This window comes from Sturnira hondurensis, unplaced genomic scaffold, assembly GCF_014824575.4.
Source record: "Sturnira hondurensis isolate 20B ecotype Veracruz unplaced genomic scaffold, ASM1482457v3 Scaffold0024431, whole genome shotgun sequence".
In the NCBI taxonomy this organism is placed as follows: Eukaryota; Metazoa; Chordata; class Mammalia; order Chiroptera; family Phyllostomidae; genus Sturnira; species Sturnira hondurensis.
Genome location: NW_028097062.1, coordinates 62310 through 78853, shown reverse-complemented (window position 1 = coordinate 78853; position 16544 = coordinate 62310).

Below are 16544 nucleotides of genomic sequence, written 5' to 3'. Positions count from 1 at the left end.
AGGCTGTGGGCTGTTACCCCCAGCTCTGGTTTCAGTCCCCTGGGCCTTCCACCCCTCCGCCCACCAACAGCTTTTTGCTCCAGGCAAGTCCTCCCTTTTTCATACAGCCCCTGCACAAGGCAGGCTGCTCTCATCTGCCGCCTCAGCACCCATCTGTGGTGTATGTGAGTGTGTGGTGGTGGTGGGGGGGGGGGCGGGNCTCATCTGCCGCCTCAGCACCCATCTGTGGTGTATGTGTGTGTGCGTGGTGGTGGTGGGGGGGGGGGGACGGTGCTGGCTCTCTCCAGAGCTGGGGCTCCTTGTTTTTCAGCAATTTCTTGTCCATCCTTCCCTGTTACAGTTTCAGCTCTTAGTGGGTAAAGTAGAATTCCACAGAATTAAGCAGAATATTTCTAAGACTCTGTGGCTCTGCAGTTACATAGCAAAGAGGAATCCCCTGGAAGAAAATTGTTGCAAGTTTCCAGTGACCACTTTTCACTGAACTTTTGAATGAATTGGTGCTTATGACGGTTAGTTTTAGGTGAACGATTTAGGGAACTTCTAGGTGTGGTTTTGGCTTGCAGTCTTTTGGGGATCAAGGGAAGCTCTGGGTCTCATGGAAGAGAAGGCTCAGAGCAGGGATGTCAACTTGACCGGGTCTGGAGTGCCCAAATGTTTGGTCAAACACTGTCCTGGGTGTGCTTGTGAAGGTGTTTTGGGGTGAGTTTAAACAGATAGCCTGAGTGAAGCAGATCGTATCTCTGACATGGGTGGGCCTCTACTAAGCAGCAGAAGGCCTGTGGAGAACAAAGAGGCTGACCCTTCCCACAGCAAGAGGGGACTTACCCTGTCAGGTGGCCTTTGAGCTGAACCCTGGGCCCCGGGTCTCAGCACACCAACACACCCTGTAGATCTCGGGATTGACAACCTCCTACATCACCGGAGTCAATTCCTTATGAAAAACCCAACTCTATTTATTATCATTACATATAAGTATATACACGTATATAAATATTTAAATATGTGTGGACACACACCCCCCCTGTGGAGAACCCAGGCTTATACACGAGGGCTCAGGGTTAATTCCCAAGAGAACTCACAATATTCATAAGATTCTTATGTATTATAGACATGACTACAGCCACTGTTCACTTTTAAGGAATTAAAATACCTATTGAGCATAACTACAGCACACATACTGAGTAAACCTTACTTAAAGGCAGCCTTCACTTTCTCGAGGGCCTCTCAGGACTGAATAATGTGGGGGCAACTTTCCTCGCAAGTCCCCCCGTGTGCCACGAATGAAAGTAAACATGACTGAGACATGATGTGATCTGCTTGGGGAGGAGAGGTGGCCAGTTTCCCAGAGGAACAAGGCCGTGGGCAGTGGCAAGTTTCTCAGGGGGAAAATGCGTTGAGCCACTTCCTCCAAGGGCTTTTATTGGGTTGTAATACACAGGAATACAGGGTGGCAAGGATCAAACAGTAGATAACATTTCAAAGAAATCTGAGGGCTTAGTCTGAGTCAGTGTCTGTCAGGAAAGGGGGTTGCAGAAACTTTGGGAGACATACTCATTTCCTCTTGGACCCTTATCGTATGAATGAAAGCACTCTTAGCAAAGCAGATTTCACAGGTTTATCAGGAAGTCTTTGTGATGTCAGATTTTTCCCCAGACACGCTCTAGCAAGGCAAGGAGCTATACCCCTCCCCATCAGGTATTCATGCTTAAGGGGATTAGAGCCAGGAAGTGCTTCTCCCAGAGGACATGGGGACTTGGGCTTTGTCAAAGCTGGGGGCCGAGAGTCCCTCACCCCCTCTTTGTCGCAGCTCCCCCCTAAGTCCTTCCATGATAGCCTCCCAAATGGTCGAGTGTGGCTTAGGTTGCTCCCCTCTGTGAGGAGACTTACCTGTCAAGGACTTCCGACCGACCATGCTTTGGGGACAGGGAGGAAACTGAGGCAGGATTTGTTACCAAAGACAAGTTTTGTCTCCTGCAGATCGCATTCCAAAGGTTGTGGCTGGCTCATCCTTAGCCACAGGGGGTAGAGTTACAATTCCTGAAACCAGGCAGAGCGGTCCACAACAGAATAAATGGCAGAGAAAAACCACAGAAGCCAAAGCCACCCTGGAAGCTACACAGAGAATCACCAATGCTCCAGGCAGCGTCAGGGGCCCACAGGGCAGGGATGAGTGGTAAGGAGCACAACCCAGAAGTGAGGAGCTCTCTCAGTGTTAGAATGAAAATGACTGCCTTGGAAAACAGAAATCCGGAGCTTGTAGACACACATGGGAAGGTGCAAAAAAGTGGAAAGCGAGAGCTATTATGCAGACACATACTAACCTACACAGGCATCTTATTGACGCCTCACCTAACAAAGACTGTTGGTTTTGGTTAGAGTTCCACCTGAATCACACGGAAAACCCAGCCCTGCTCCCTGCCCCCACCACAAGCTCGGCCTCAGGGCCTGCGCTCAGGAGGCCCAGCAGAATCCGAGCACAGCCTACTAGGCAGCCAGTCCTGTTTAGGTTTTATTTATTAAAGTTGGAAGGAGATGGTGAGCACGCCTAACAATTTTCTAGATTAATATGTTAACAGGAAAGCTGCCAGGAAGCAAGACGTGAGTTTTATCATCTGAGATCTACTGAGGTGCCCAAGCGGGCCTCTGTTTTATTGCAGACGTTGTCACCGCCGCGGCAGACTCTCGTCCCGGCCCGGTAATGGAAAGCGGCCAGTGTCACATCTGTCTTGCGGCATTCTACCTCACGGTGGGATTGGGTGGATTTGAAAGAATTGGTTTCTAGATTGGAAAGGAAATATTATTTTTGACATGTAAGATGCTATTTGGGAACATTTATTTGTGGATTTTGCACATTTCATCCCTCCCGCACTAACAATAAGTATTTCTAGTATAAGTATGCCCTATGCAATATTTCAGATACGGGTATATTTATACTAAAAGAGGGTTATGTATCTGAGATTCACATTTACCTGGGCAGCCTATATTTTATCTGACATCTCTATGGATAGTGGAATAAATCCTCTTTCTTGTGTGTGTTCCAATACAGTTTGGTGCTTTCTTGACCACAAAACCACATAGCCGGCGGAAGAGGACAAGCACGGGAAGATTGCTTGGAGCCGCGAATGCAGGTGGAATGAGTGGAGGTGCACGCTGCTGGCGGGGCTCTGCCCTCCAGGCCGGGCACGCTGCGACGAAAACAACAGCCACCAGAGCCGCAGTTGAGAGGCTCACAGCAGACAGAACGCGGCCCTGGGCTGCATCTGAGGGATGCATTCTCTACTTCACCCAGAATGGAAGCTGCAGGCCAGGGAGCTGGGAAGCCCGGGCTCCAGGATCTGAGCTCCTGTCCCAGCTGGAGCATTCTGGGCCCTCGGGTCTCGCCTTGTGCGGGGAGGACGATAAACATCAGTGCTGCCCGCTGCCGGGAGAACCTCGGAAGACGCAAACAACGATTCCTGTAACCGCTGTCCCAACAGGCTTCCTGCCGTGGTCTCTGCGCTGAGTGGTGGGCGGGGCAGGATGGTGCTGCTGCCGGCTAAGCTCTGAGCACCTGGGACAGTGAAGGCAAAAGGAACTCATAATGTGACACTTTTCCATTAGTAAGTATGGTCATATAGTCAAGTCCTAACTAGTTTATGTGGCTCGTGTTAGAATTATGAGGGAATATTCTTCCTTTTCTTCTTTCTCACTTTATTCTGTGGAGAGAATTCTTATTTCATAGACTTATTTTTTTCAGGCAGTAACTAAACATCTCATCATCAGCTCACCTACCTCCCAACCCAAATATATCACTTCTATCAAATTTATATTTGTAAATTTCAGGAATTCAGTTTCCTTCTGCCGTTATCACACAGAAGAAGAGTTACTTCAAAAGCAAAAGTGTTATATTCCAGTATCCCAAGAAATCTAAAAAAAAAATGGAGAAAAGGTAGGTATTGTCCAGCTGCCGCTGTCGACATTGACCTTATATTTTCAATCTGAGCATTATTCTGAAGGCTCACCTTTACTCCATAAAGACTGACAGGCTCCCCTAAAGAGAACTCCACAATACAAATGGCTCTGCTGAGCTCATCTGGAGGAGACAGCAAGGGCCCATTTTTCCTCGATACTCATCTGCAGAGCAAGGTCAGGAGGGCACTGAAGTGATTTCACACGTATTTGTTCCAGTAAAACGGCGAAGCGAGCTGACACGATTGATAAGGACAGAACAGGAAACTCAGGTAGAATGGGGTTGTCAACCTTTGGCTATATTTCCTATCTTCACAATAAAAAAACAACTGTGGCTTTTTGCTTGACATTTAGCTTGTAATCAAAGAGGTTTCTAACATTTCCAGTGCAAACTTCCAGTTGCTGACATGATTTCTTTTCATGGGTTGTTAACCCTTCAGGCTCAATCACAATGCCTTCTGCCTCGCCCAGTGGACGGTGGACGTGGAGGAAGTCGCCTACAGCTCAGAGCTGCTGATGCTAAGGTCCATGGAGGCTGGCTCCCTGTCACCAAGGAGGAAGGAGCCAGTGCTCACACCAGCCACTCCCCAAAGCTCCTCTCAGGGCACAGCTGCAGCCCGTACCACTCTTTCCACAGCCACGGTCAAGGAGGACATGCAACTGTAAAGTGTAAAAAGGCACAGTGCGGTGAGCTCACTTAACTGACCTCAGTGGGCATCTCCTATAGGACAGGCACTGTGCTGGGGGCTGTGAAGCTGACCCGGGGTCACACAGATGGAGCTTGCACTGGGGCAGGAGACCAGGCGGGGGGGCGGACAGAGAGAGCACAGATTGCAATCGGGGGTGTCCACCCTGTTGCCCGCGGGCTGCATGCAGCCCAAGATGGCTGTGAACGCAGGCCAACACAAAATCGTAATTTACTTAAAACATTATGAGATTTTTTTGTAATCACGTGTCTCTCAGTGTATTTAATGTGAGGCCCAAGACAACTCTTTTTCTTCCAGTGCGGCCCAAAGACGGCAAAAACTTGGACCCCCCTGGCACTACATGGTACAGTTTTAGAAAGAGGACTAAGTGATGTGAACTTTCATAAAGAATTGAAATAAAGAATAATAGGAAGGGATTTTTCTTAGGTGGCGTGATTAGGAAACATGTCTCTGAAGAAGGAACAAACTGAAATTTGTTGTTTGGAGGTGAGCTGGGCATTCCCATTCCTTGGACAATAGTTTATATTTTACGCCCTGTGATTTCATCTTCCCAGTCAAATGAAGGCAGGTCTGGTTTGCTAACACCAACTTCGAATGTCAGCAGTCTTGATGAAGTTTTGCTCCACCCGTAAAAAGACCGTGTGCTTAGAAAATGAACGCGATGAACAGGAAAAAAGACAAAATGTATAAATTGCTTTGGGGCAACATTATTTAAAATGCTGATATGACCCAAAACAAGCCCACTTTGGGCTAACTGGAACCTTTTCCAGGCAACATCTGGGTAGTTGGCTCGACACGGGTTGACTTCTGTGAGGACCTCTGGCCTCCTTCCTCTGACCTCTGGGAGCCATCTGGCCTCCTTCCCCGGGAGCCATCTGGCCAGCACACCCTTTTGCGGGTGAAGTCCCCACTGTGAAGGAGAACACACACCTTCTGGATGTGAAACCCATGACCCAGGTGAGGCCAGAGAGAACATTCTACTCCTCTCAACAACAACAACAGAAAAGATATCTAGGGCTCGCCTTATGACCTGAACTGATCCAGTGAGTGCATTTTGAGGCTTTTTCTGGGAATTTGGCACCCAGAAGCACATTCTTCCTGTGAATGGCATAACATGCAGTAGTGACTTTGGGAACTGTTAAAGCTACATTATTACACCTGGAAAATGATGGTCCAAGAGCAAGAGGAGAGCCTAGAGGACCAGACACGTGGTAAGCTGGAACCTGAGTCACACTGTGCCTGAAACCCATCTGACTTCTGCCTTTTCTAGCTGCTGGCTCTGAGTTCAGCCTATGGTCACTATGTATTTTATAATCCAAAGTCAGGTTTTACAATAGACTTTCTTCTGTCTATCCAAGGCCAGATCCCTATTTGTATTTTCACACATATGTAAACTATATGTCCCCTGTTGAGGCTGGTCATCCTGGGAAGACCCTGGATTTCTCTGCCAGATCACCTTCACTTTCTTTCCATCCCCCAGCTACACAGCATCGCCCCAAAGTGAGCCTACAGGCCAAGCCAGCAGTCCTGATCACTTGGGCCTCAGGTTGCATTTTCTCTGACACTGTCGGCTTTGAGGCACATTAGCTACAGATTAGCAAAAACTCCTTCCTAGAACATAGCAGGATTGAAATCTGGATAAATTGGCATATATTCTGAGTGTAATATAATTCTCCATAAGCAAGCTGTACTTTAGAACAGAATTCCCTTTACTTCAAGTTTGAAGATTCTGTTGTTGAAATCAAGTGACTGCGGAGGTCCTGCATGAACACGGACCTAAAACCAGGTTCAGCCAGGTGTCTTCTGCAGACGGGGCTTCCTGGTGGCCTTTGCTGGCATTTGGGGGTTAAGAACGAGATGCCCCAAGGTGTGCCTCTGTGGTATGTGGGTTATTTAGAGCGAAAGGCAATTTCGTCTTTAGGCTCAAGAGAAACATCTGCCTCTTCCTTTGCTGCATAGAAGAACCTGAATCGGGGGCCTTGCCCAGAATAAAAGATTATCCGAGACGACCTCTGTCTCACATCTGATTATCAGACCAGCCAGAAGAGTCTTGAGGGTGGAGAAAAGTCTGTTTGTCCCCACAGGATGCTTCAGAACACGGGGGCTCATTAGCGTTCCACTTGCCAAACTCCACACTGCCCTGGGCAGTGCTCCAGGCTCTATGGAGTCCAAACGAGAAGTAATAAACACTCACCTCTGTCTCTAGGAGCCCAATTCATCAGAGACACAAACAAACACAATCTAATAATAACGCCGTGCAATCCAAGTGTGGCCACTGGTCCTATGAACAGGCTGAAGATGGTCCCTCTCTGTCAGCCTGCGTGCTTCATTGTTTTCTGTAACTGCGCAGAAACTCTGCTTCTCTAACACGACCCTTTCTTTCCCTGTCCTGTCCTCTTGACCCAGACTGGCCTTGTCCACTCAAATGGCACCAGGACTCACTAGACCCCTTCTCCCTTTTCCTTCCACCACTGAAGCCCTCGGGGCATCAGGCTGCGGTCAGCCTCCTGCTGGCCTCAGGGAAAGCCTCAGGTCCCAGCTTAGGGCACAGCATTGCAGTCACACTAGAGATAACATCGTGACCTCAGGGGTGTCTCAGCCCCACAACCAAGAAAATGAAAGGACCCTGTGGTCCACATCGTCACAGAACCACACAGACCAGTGTAGGGCTGACGTCAGGACCTGGGACAATGGTCAACTACGCCCTGACCTGGCCCCAGCCAGTCAGCAGAGCCCACAACTACAGCTCCTTTAATACCCATGATTAATAATTTCCCCATATACAATCTGTCCCTGTGCAGGCCACCAAGGAGACAGGTCTTAGGGCACCAGGTCTTTGGGCACAAGCTCACCTGTGACTCTGGGCATGGCAGGCAACACACCCCTTCAGTTTGGTAGTGTTTACCAGAGTCGGAGACCTGTTAACTCAAACATCCACCAGTGGAAACAACTGATTACACATCCAGTGGGTAAACATCCCCCAAGGGAGCAGATTTTTAGCCGTTTGGAACCTCCCGCTTCTGCCCTGCAAAACTGCACTCAGTGCCTGCAGCCACAGGCACGATAAACCCACAGGGCCATGGAGACCCCCAGCCAATGCTCCCCTGGGAGCTGTCTGGCCAGGAGCCCCCTGGAGGCTGCTGAGCCCCAGCCTGGATGTCCAGGCCCACCTGAGCCCCTCCCACGTCCCAGGTGTAGCCCCCTCTCCTGATACCTCTGGCCATCTGCCATTAGACAGCTTCTCTGTGCGCACACCCCTTACAATGCCAAAATAGAACGTGTGAGTGCTGCTGCCTGCCCTCCGTCACAGCTCTTTCCTTGCTCAGCCCCCAAACCCCAAACACCCTGAGAGCAGGTACACAGATTCAGTGAGAGGGAGGACATGAAAAGCTGGGGTGACAGCCAGAGAAGGGGAGACAGGCAGTCATGGGAAATGGTGTGCATGCCGAGCTCTCAAGTGGAGAACATTCTGGACGCATCCTTTCCAGAATTCAGTGCCTCGAGTGTCAAAGACAGAGGGGAGGCCGGTGGGGCCAGACGGGCTCTCAGAGGGCACAGAGTGCCACATCAAGGGGCTGTGTGTGCCCAGAGGCCACAGCGTGGAGCTGTCGGGGCATTTTAAGCAAGGGGCCAAGTGGTCAGAATGGCATTTTAAAACGGTCAACCTGACAGTGATGGGCAGAATGGTTTTGAGGAAAACAGCACCAAGAAAAGATGCCCAACCAAGACACCATTACAGAAGCATCAGTGAGAACTGTGAGCCCTTGAGGAAGGAGTGTTAGAGGCAAGTGGTTTGTTCAGGGATGGAAAGGAGTGTTCTGATTGACCTACTGTAGAGTGTGAGAGGATGTGAAGAGAAAAAATGACTCTCCAGAATCCATTTACAGTAAGTGGATAAGTGCGGCATGTAAATTTAACCTGAAATAGGAAATTTGGAAGAAGGAATGGATTTTTGTCAGTGCGCCAACAGTAATTTTAACTGTGCACATGCTGAACTTGAGATCATTGCAGTCATTCACACTGAGGATGCATATTAGAACTGGGGTCCACACCCCTGCAAAGAAGACTGGAAATAAGATAAAAATTGGATGTAGTCTATGAGCTGTCCCATTAGACGTAGAAGTGATGGGATTGCCCAGAACTGTAATAAAATACAAGAACCCGGATGGATTCCTGGGAACCCCGCTCTACGAAGCCGACCACAGAGGAGGAAGGTGCAGCGACATCTAGGACAAAACAGGAATGTGGACGTGAGAGAAGAAACACACAGAAAGCACAAAATTGAGTTCCCACAACTGCTTTGTAAGATCAAAGTATTTAATAATTTGATGTTCCACCTGGTGGAATTTTTTCACAAGAGGGCTGGTGGCTGATGGCAGGAGAAGATGGATGTCCCAGCTCAAGAACAGAGAGTGAATCTGCTCCCCTCTGCCTTCTGGTTCACTTCATGAACCCTATCTATGTATTTTTAGTGACCGAAGGAGATTCATGCAGTACCACCACGTGCTGATGATTAGCCAAAAGAGAGTGAGAACCTCTGCTCTTCCAGCTCTCCAGCCTGTAGGAAACTTGAAAGGCACACTAATTTTTAACTGAACAGAAACTTTTAAAATACATCTTAAACACGATGAGTGTTAAAGAAGAAATCAGTAGTGGAATGACCAGTTCCTGCAGTACAGACAGTCACACAAGAAGCTTTATAAGAATAGAGACCACAGCCATCTGGCTTGTCACAGGACACCGATGCCTAAATTGCCTGTATGACAAGTTCTCAATAAATGCACTTTAAATGGGAGGATTTGAGACTCAAACAGATCAGTGTTCAAATATACCAATCCTTTTACCTTGAAAAATAAACATAACCTTCTGTATTAGCCAGGATTCTCTAGAGAAACAGAGCTAATAGAATGTATTTAGATATATAGGAAGAGATGTATTATAAGGGGTTGGCGCAGCAATTATGGAGGCTGAGAAGTCCCACCATCTGCCCTCTGCAAGCTGGGAGCCCAGGCAAACCGGCGTGGCTCCAGCCCAAGTTCAAAGGCCTGAGAACCAGGGAAGCCAATGGCGTAAGTCCTAGTCCAAGTCTGAAGGCCCAGGAACCAGGAATGGAGGTGGCCATGGTGAGGAAGATGAACATTCCAGTTAAAGAACAGAGAGCAGATTGGCGTTTCTTTCCTCTTGTTCTAGCCCAGCCCTCGGGGCCGTGGATGGAGCCCACACATGTTGATGAAAGGCAACTTCTCCACTCAGTCCATGGGTTCAAATGCTCATCTCTTCAGGAGACAGCCTCCCAGACACCCAGAAATGATGTTTTACCAGCTCTCTGGCCACCCCTTGGCCAGTCAGGTTGACAACTCAAATTATATCACACGGTCTCAGCCAATTTCCCCACAAACTTATTCTAACATTGCATGGAACAGTATATGGAAAGTGATTCACACAGACAAACTGTCAACACGGGAGGCACAGACAGACCTGGAGCTCACACAGCTGAAGTCGGGGCCTGTAGCTGCCTGTGCCCCACCCCGGGCCCTGCCCCGTGCCCTGCCCGGGCTCCACCTGTGGGTTAACATGGCCTGGTATATTCACGGTTTTGCAAAAGTAACTTGTTTTTCATGCTCTTTCTATCCCCCCAAATAACTGTATTTTCCACAAAGCTTGGCTTTGTCCATGAACATATGAAAGGAATCATTATTATTACACAAGAAAGAAATTATACACAAACTACAGAAAAGTCCAACCACATTATTGGCACTCAATAAACGTATTATTTCATTTATGTTCTAAATTATTTATTTGTATTGTAACCTTTTACAGCAAGAATACATGATGACTTATAAATACATATAAAATTTATAAAAATATAGATAAGGGGGAGGATGTTGGAAAGGAAGTTTTCTAACAGAACAGACGTGAAATAAATCCATTTACCTTCGAGTAGTCAACAGCAAATCAGGAAATACAATTGGGCACTTAATTAGCACTGTGCATAAGACAAAACAGATAAGTCCTGTAATATATCGAGCATCTTTAGAGAATGATCAGCAACTGATATCAATCACATATACATTACAGCCCCCTCATTACAAATGTTTATAATTCCATGTTTTAGATACATAACTTCTTAGTAGAAGGATGTAAAGAAGAGACATTTAGGCATGAATTTAGTTGTTGAATGAAGACTTCGATGAAAGAGACAGAAAAGGCTGGATAAAGACACATTTGTATTGTGAAATGGGCTCAAATTTGGATGGCAATGATTTTAGTGGAAAAGAGAAAGAGTTTATTGTGTAGTGATATGGGTACTGGGAGGCTGGTTACTATATTATAACATAAATATTTGGGATGGAGAAACATATTATATTTGGGGTGGAGAAACTGATTCTGGGAGCACTGATATGAAACCCTACAAACAAGCCGCCACCAGGTATGAAGTCTGGACACTGTGGCAGCCGAGAGCCCTGACGTGGTAGCTTCAAAGGGAAGGGCGTTGCACAAACGGATGGCAATGCAGCTTCATTCCTTTATGTTGTATTTAGTTTTATTTATTTTAAATTAAATGTATTGGAGTGACATTGGTTAAAAGAATCATGAAGATTTCGAGTGTACATTTCTATTCTTTTAAATGACATATGATTTGCCCTGGAAAAGCTCAATAAAAATTTAATATCTTTATGCACAATCTAAAATTTGAACACCCAGTCAGGAGTGGGCAAACTTCCCTAAAGGGCCAGAGAGTCAATATTTTGAGCTTTGCTGGCCGACGTCTCCATCAGAGCAGAAAAGCAGCCACGAACAATTGGCAGGTGAATGGGGACGGCTTATGCCAATGGAAGCTCATCTATGGATACTGAAATTTAATTTTTTATATTTTTGTATGTCAGAATAGTATTCTTATTTTGATTTTTCAATCATTTAAAATGTAAAATCATTGTTCAGTAGTGGACGGTACAAAAGAGAGGACAGCTGGGCCTCGCGCCGGGACAGCTTGCCAGCCCCGGGCCCAGATGCAATTCAATGGGATTCCGGCTTTTCCCCAAGAGACTAATAACCTTGATGAGCTATAATTTATAATGAATCTCAAACTAAACGGCTAGGTTAAAGTTCTCTTAAATTAAGTCTAAAGTGACATTTTTTCATTTTAAACAAAAAGCAAATATCCCAAAATGTGAGAGAATTTGTCATATCCCGAGAAAACACTTTTTAATAACATGAAGGAAATTAGTTATCATCTGTGATGAAATTTTTGGAAATAAGCACCAAGATAATTTACATGCAAACAGATTTGCCTCCTTTAAAATCATTTTGAAGAAATTGTCAGTCCCCCTCCTCCATCTGCCTGGCTGATTTAGGGCCTGGTTGATTCTGCAATATTGATTGCGAGTAATTTAACTTTTTAAAAATTCTTAATTTTATGAACAGCCTTATTTAATCAATATATGAATATTTATGAAAGTTTGAAAGTAACAATCATATGGCCTGAGGCTTTGCCCTTCACCTTTCAATTTATAAAATAGACATCCAATAGCTTACTTCTGCCTTTAATTTATATGCAAATAGTCCACATACTAGTTCACATTCAAAAACCTTAGTTCAAGTGACCTTCACTGCAATTAGCCAATTTTAATAATTCCCTCTCAAAGTTTACATTTAAACAAAATGAAATGTATGCATGCATATTTTTAAACTGTTAAACCCTCTCTTTCCAGCCAAGGCGTTTTCACATGTGCATGCACCGATATGCCACTTCTTCAAAGACTACACCACGCAAGCGCTAACCACCCAGTCCCGCGCCAGCTCTCTGATAACCCCCAGGAACTTGTGCTCATCCTAAATTCCCGCCCCGTTCCAGCAGCATCCTGCGCAAACAAGCAGACTCACCACTCTCAGAATATCTTCCTTCCTGTCTTTCCTGCTTCATAAAGCCCGTGGCACTTCCCCACAAATGTTCGCCATCCCACTTACATTCAGCCTGAAGCTTTCTGCTTCTCCCAGCGTCTTACCAGGAGGTCAATCTCTCCAGGTTTATTTTTACTACATTTATCGGGGCAATAAAAGGCTGTTCATTTATTGGGGCAACATTGGTTAATAAAATTATATAGTTTTCAAGTGTACAAATCTATAATACAGCTTCAGCATAGTGTGTTCAACACCCAACGTCAAATCTCCTTCCATCATCGTATATTTGGCCCCCTTTACCCTTTATTACCTTCCCAGCCCCCTCCCTGTGTAAACCACCATACCGTTGTCTGTGTCCATGAGTTTTTGCTTGTTTTTCTTGTTGGTTCACTTGTTGCTTTCAGTTTGATATCTCATATATGAGTGAAATCATATAGTTCTTAACTTTTTCTGTCTGATCTGTATTTTGCTGAGTATAATGTGCACCCATGTTTTTGTGTGCTTTAGACACCAGATTATTATACCCATCATATGTAATCATTACGGCCACGGATAATGTGCATCCTTACTTTTCCCTCAAAATTTTTGGGCAAAAAGCACATATTATACATGGCAAAATACAGTATATCATTTAGCATGACATTCCTGGGATCCATTCATGTTGTCGCTAACACAGCATTTTATCTCTTCTTCCAGCTGAGTAGTATTCCATAGTGTATATGTACCACACCTTCTGTATTCAATCCTCTTCTGAGGGGCATTTGCTTGTTCCCATGGCTTGGCCACCATGGATAGTGCTACAATAAACACAGGGGTGCATGTGTGTATATCTTTGTGAGTAAATGTTTTCAAATTTTTCAGGTAGATACCCAGAAGAGGAGCTGCTGGGTCAGGTCATATGGTAACTATTCTTAATTCTTTGAAGAGACTTCACACTATTTTTCATAGTGGTGGTACCAGTTTACGTTCCCACCAGCACTGAATGAGGTTCCTTTCTCTCTACAACCTCCCCAACACTTGTTAGTACCGGTCTTGTTGATGATAGCCATTCTAACAGGAGTGAGGTGGTAGCTCATTGATCAAAACTACAATAAGTGCCCTGGCTTTTATGCTCAGTTGGTTGGAGCATCTTTTGATGCACCAAAAGGTTGGTGGTTCAACCCCCAGCAAGGACACATATCTGTGTTGCAAGTCTGATTCTTGGTCAGGGCCCATATGGAGACAACCAATCGATGTTTTTTTCACATAGAAGTTTCTCTTCTCTCACATGGATCTCTCTCTCTCTCTCAAATCAGTAAATGTAAAAACAAATAAACAAAAAAAGATATAGCCCTGGCCTGGGGTGGCTCAGAGGATTGCATCCCAGCCTGTGAACCAAAGTGTCACGGGTTCAATTCCCAGTCAGGGCACATACCTGGGTTGCTGGCCAGATCTGCACAAGAGGCAACCCTCACACATTGATGTTTCTCTCTCCCTTTTTCTCCCTCCCTTCTCCTCTCTCTAAAAATAAATAAATAAAATATTTAATAAAAAACTACAATAAGATACCATCTTACACCTGCTAATCTCTCCAGTTTTCTGTACTTTCAAACTGAGGTTCTATTCTAGGAGCTCCTTTTTACTGGAGGTTTCTGTTGTTTGGGGCCTTAATTAGGACCCAATTAGGTTGTAATTCTATGTCATGACACATGTCATCATCGATCCATTTATGCACCTATTTTAATGAAGTGAGCTCTAAAAACCTTCACTTATCTTACAATATAATAAACATACCTAAACCTTCCAATCCTGGTGAAAATGCCAGAATCTTCACTTAGATCTAAATATTTGGTGTCCCTAACTCATGTAGTATCTTTCTGAATTTTATGCTTATCATTTCATTGTTTCTCTAAAAAATATAGTTTTATCATGTCTATACATATGCATTGCTAAAAGTATACTTTTATATTTTAATTTTCTGAGAAGAGTAATGTTCTCTATTCAATCCTTTGTTACTCTTACCACTGACTTCTATGGCAGTAAGATACACCGCCTATGTTTCACTGTAGTTTATTCATGCCATGGGAATATAGCAGTTTATTCTAGTAGTTTATTCTTTTATCTTCCCACTTACAAGAAGTGAGTTGTGTTTTCTATTGTGAAAACAGTTTTCTACAACTATCCTCATACATTTCTCCCATTAACGTACGTGAGAGTTTCTCTTAGACGGGTACTAAACGTTTAGTGGCTAAATCACACACACATCGTGGCCCAATGCAGGAGGCAAAGTCCAGTGTCCCATCAGGAAGCACAGGGCTTCCCAACGTCCACTTCCTTTCCCTCCAGCCCATGACAGCAGGTCCCACAGACCCCACGTGCGTCCTCCTCTAGGAGAAACAGAATTTCTCATTTTCCCCGAGAATACTTATGTAATGACATTTAATTATGGTATTCAAGTGCATTTTCTTAATGACCAATAATCTTATCTTCCTTCATTTATTTTCTTGCCAATTTTTCTGTTATCTGTGCTTATATATGTTTAATACTAATCTAGTGTGTGTTATAAAAATATTTTTCTACATTTGTAACTTAGTTTTGAAATTTCTCTAATTTCAAAATTAGTCTTTGATGAATAAAAGTGATTGATCTTAGTATTTTAAGTTTAATAAACTTCACTTCTCTTTTATAGAAAATTATTTAACATAGCCCATTATTGTGGATCGCTCTGCCTGGTTCTAGAAATTGTATCTCGACCCCTTGTGGCTAAGGCCGAGGGACGACCTCCGGAATGTGAGCCACAGGAGACAAAGCTTGTCTCTGGTAGCAAATGCTGCCTCAATTTCTTCTCCCTGCCCCCAAAAGTTGGTCGGAAGTCAATGACCGGTAAGACCCCTCACGGCGGGGGGCAACCTAAGTCAGACTTGATCACTTGGGAGGCCTTCATGGAAGGACTGGGTGGGGGGGCTGCAACAAAGAGCAATGGACACCTCCCCCCGTCCCTGCTTTGACATAGCCCAAGTCCCCAAGTTCTCTAGGAGAAGTGCTTCCTGGCTCTAATCCCCTTAAGCCTGAATACCTGTTGGGGAGAGGTGCAGCTCCTTGCCTTGCTAGAGCATGTCCTGGGGAAAAATCTGGCATCACAAAGACTTCCTGATAAACCTGTGAAATTTGCTCTGCTAAGAGTGCTTTCATTCATACGTTAAGGGTTCAAGCAGGAAACCCTAAAACTCTGTTCATGACAGACTCTGACTCATACTAAGCCCTCAGATTTCTTTGAAATGTTATCTACTGTTTGATTCTTGCTGCCCTGTATTCCTGTGTATTACAACCCAACAAAAGCCCCTGTAGGAGGGAGCTCAACACCTTTTCCCCCTGAGAAACTGGCCACTGCCCATATCCTTGTTCCTCTGGGAAACTGGCCACCTCTCCTCTCCAAGCAGATCACATTGTTTCTCAGTCATGTTTACTTCCATCTGTGGCACACAGGGGGAGGGGGGGGACTTGTGAGGAAAGTCACCCCCACGTCCCCTGTCCTGAGCTCTAAAACCCTTCATTAATAAGTTTTCCAGTGTTTTAATGTTACATTTTTAGACATAGTCCTAAATCCACATGAACTTGACTGTTTTAAGTGCTGTGAGGTAGGAATCCAATATTCACATTTTTCATATAAAATATTTTTCCAACTTAATTTACTGGAACATCCTTCCATTCTTCTCCCACTCCTGTGATATACTGCCTTTGCCCTGCACCTGATACCTCCACTTACACGCAGTCAGTCTGTTTCCAAAACCCACCTTCACGGTCACGTTGCTCTTCGTGAGCTCTTTCGTGAAGTTGCCTGCTCTTCATGAAAAGGCAGCATGACTGCCGTTCTGCACATGTGTGCACAACTGTACACACTACCCTTGGACAGTTTATTTGTCTCTTAGGTTTCCTGACAAACCCTGTTCAACATTGCATTTGACTCAAAGGATGAATTTAAACAGAAACAGTATTCGTACAATATCA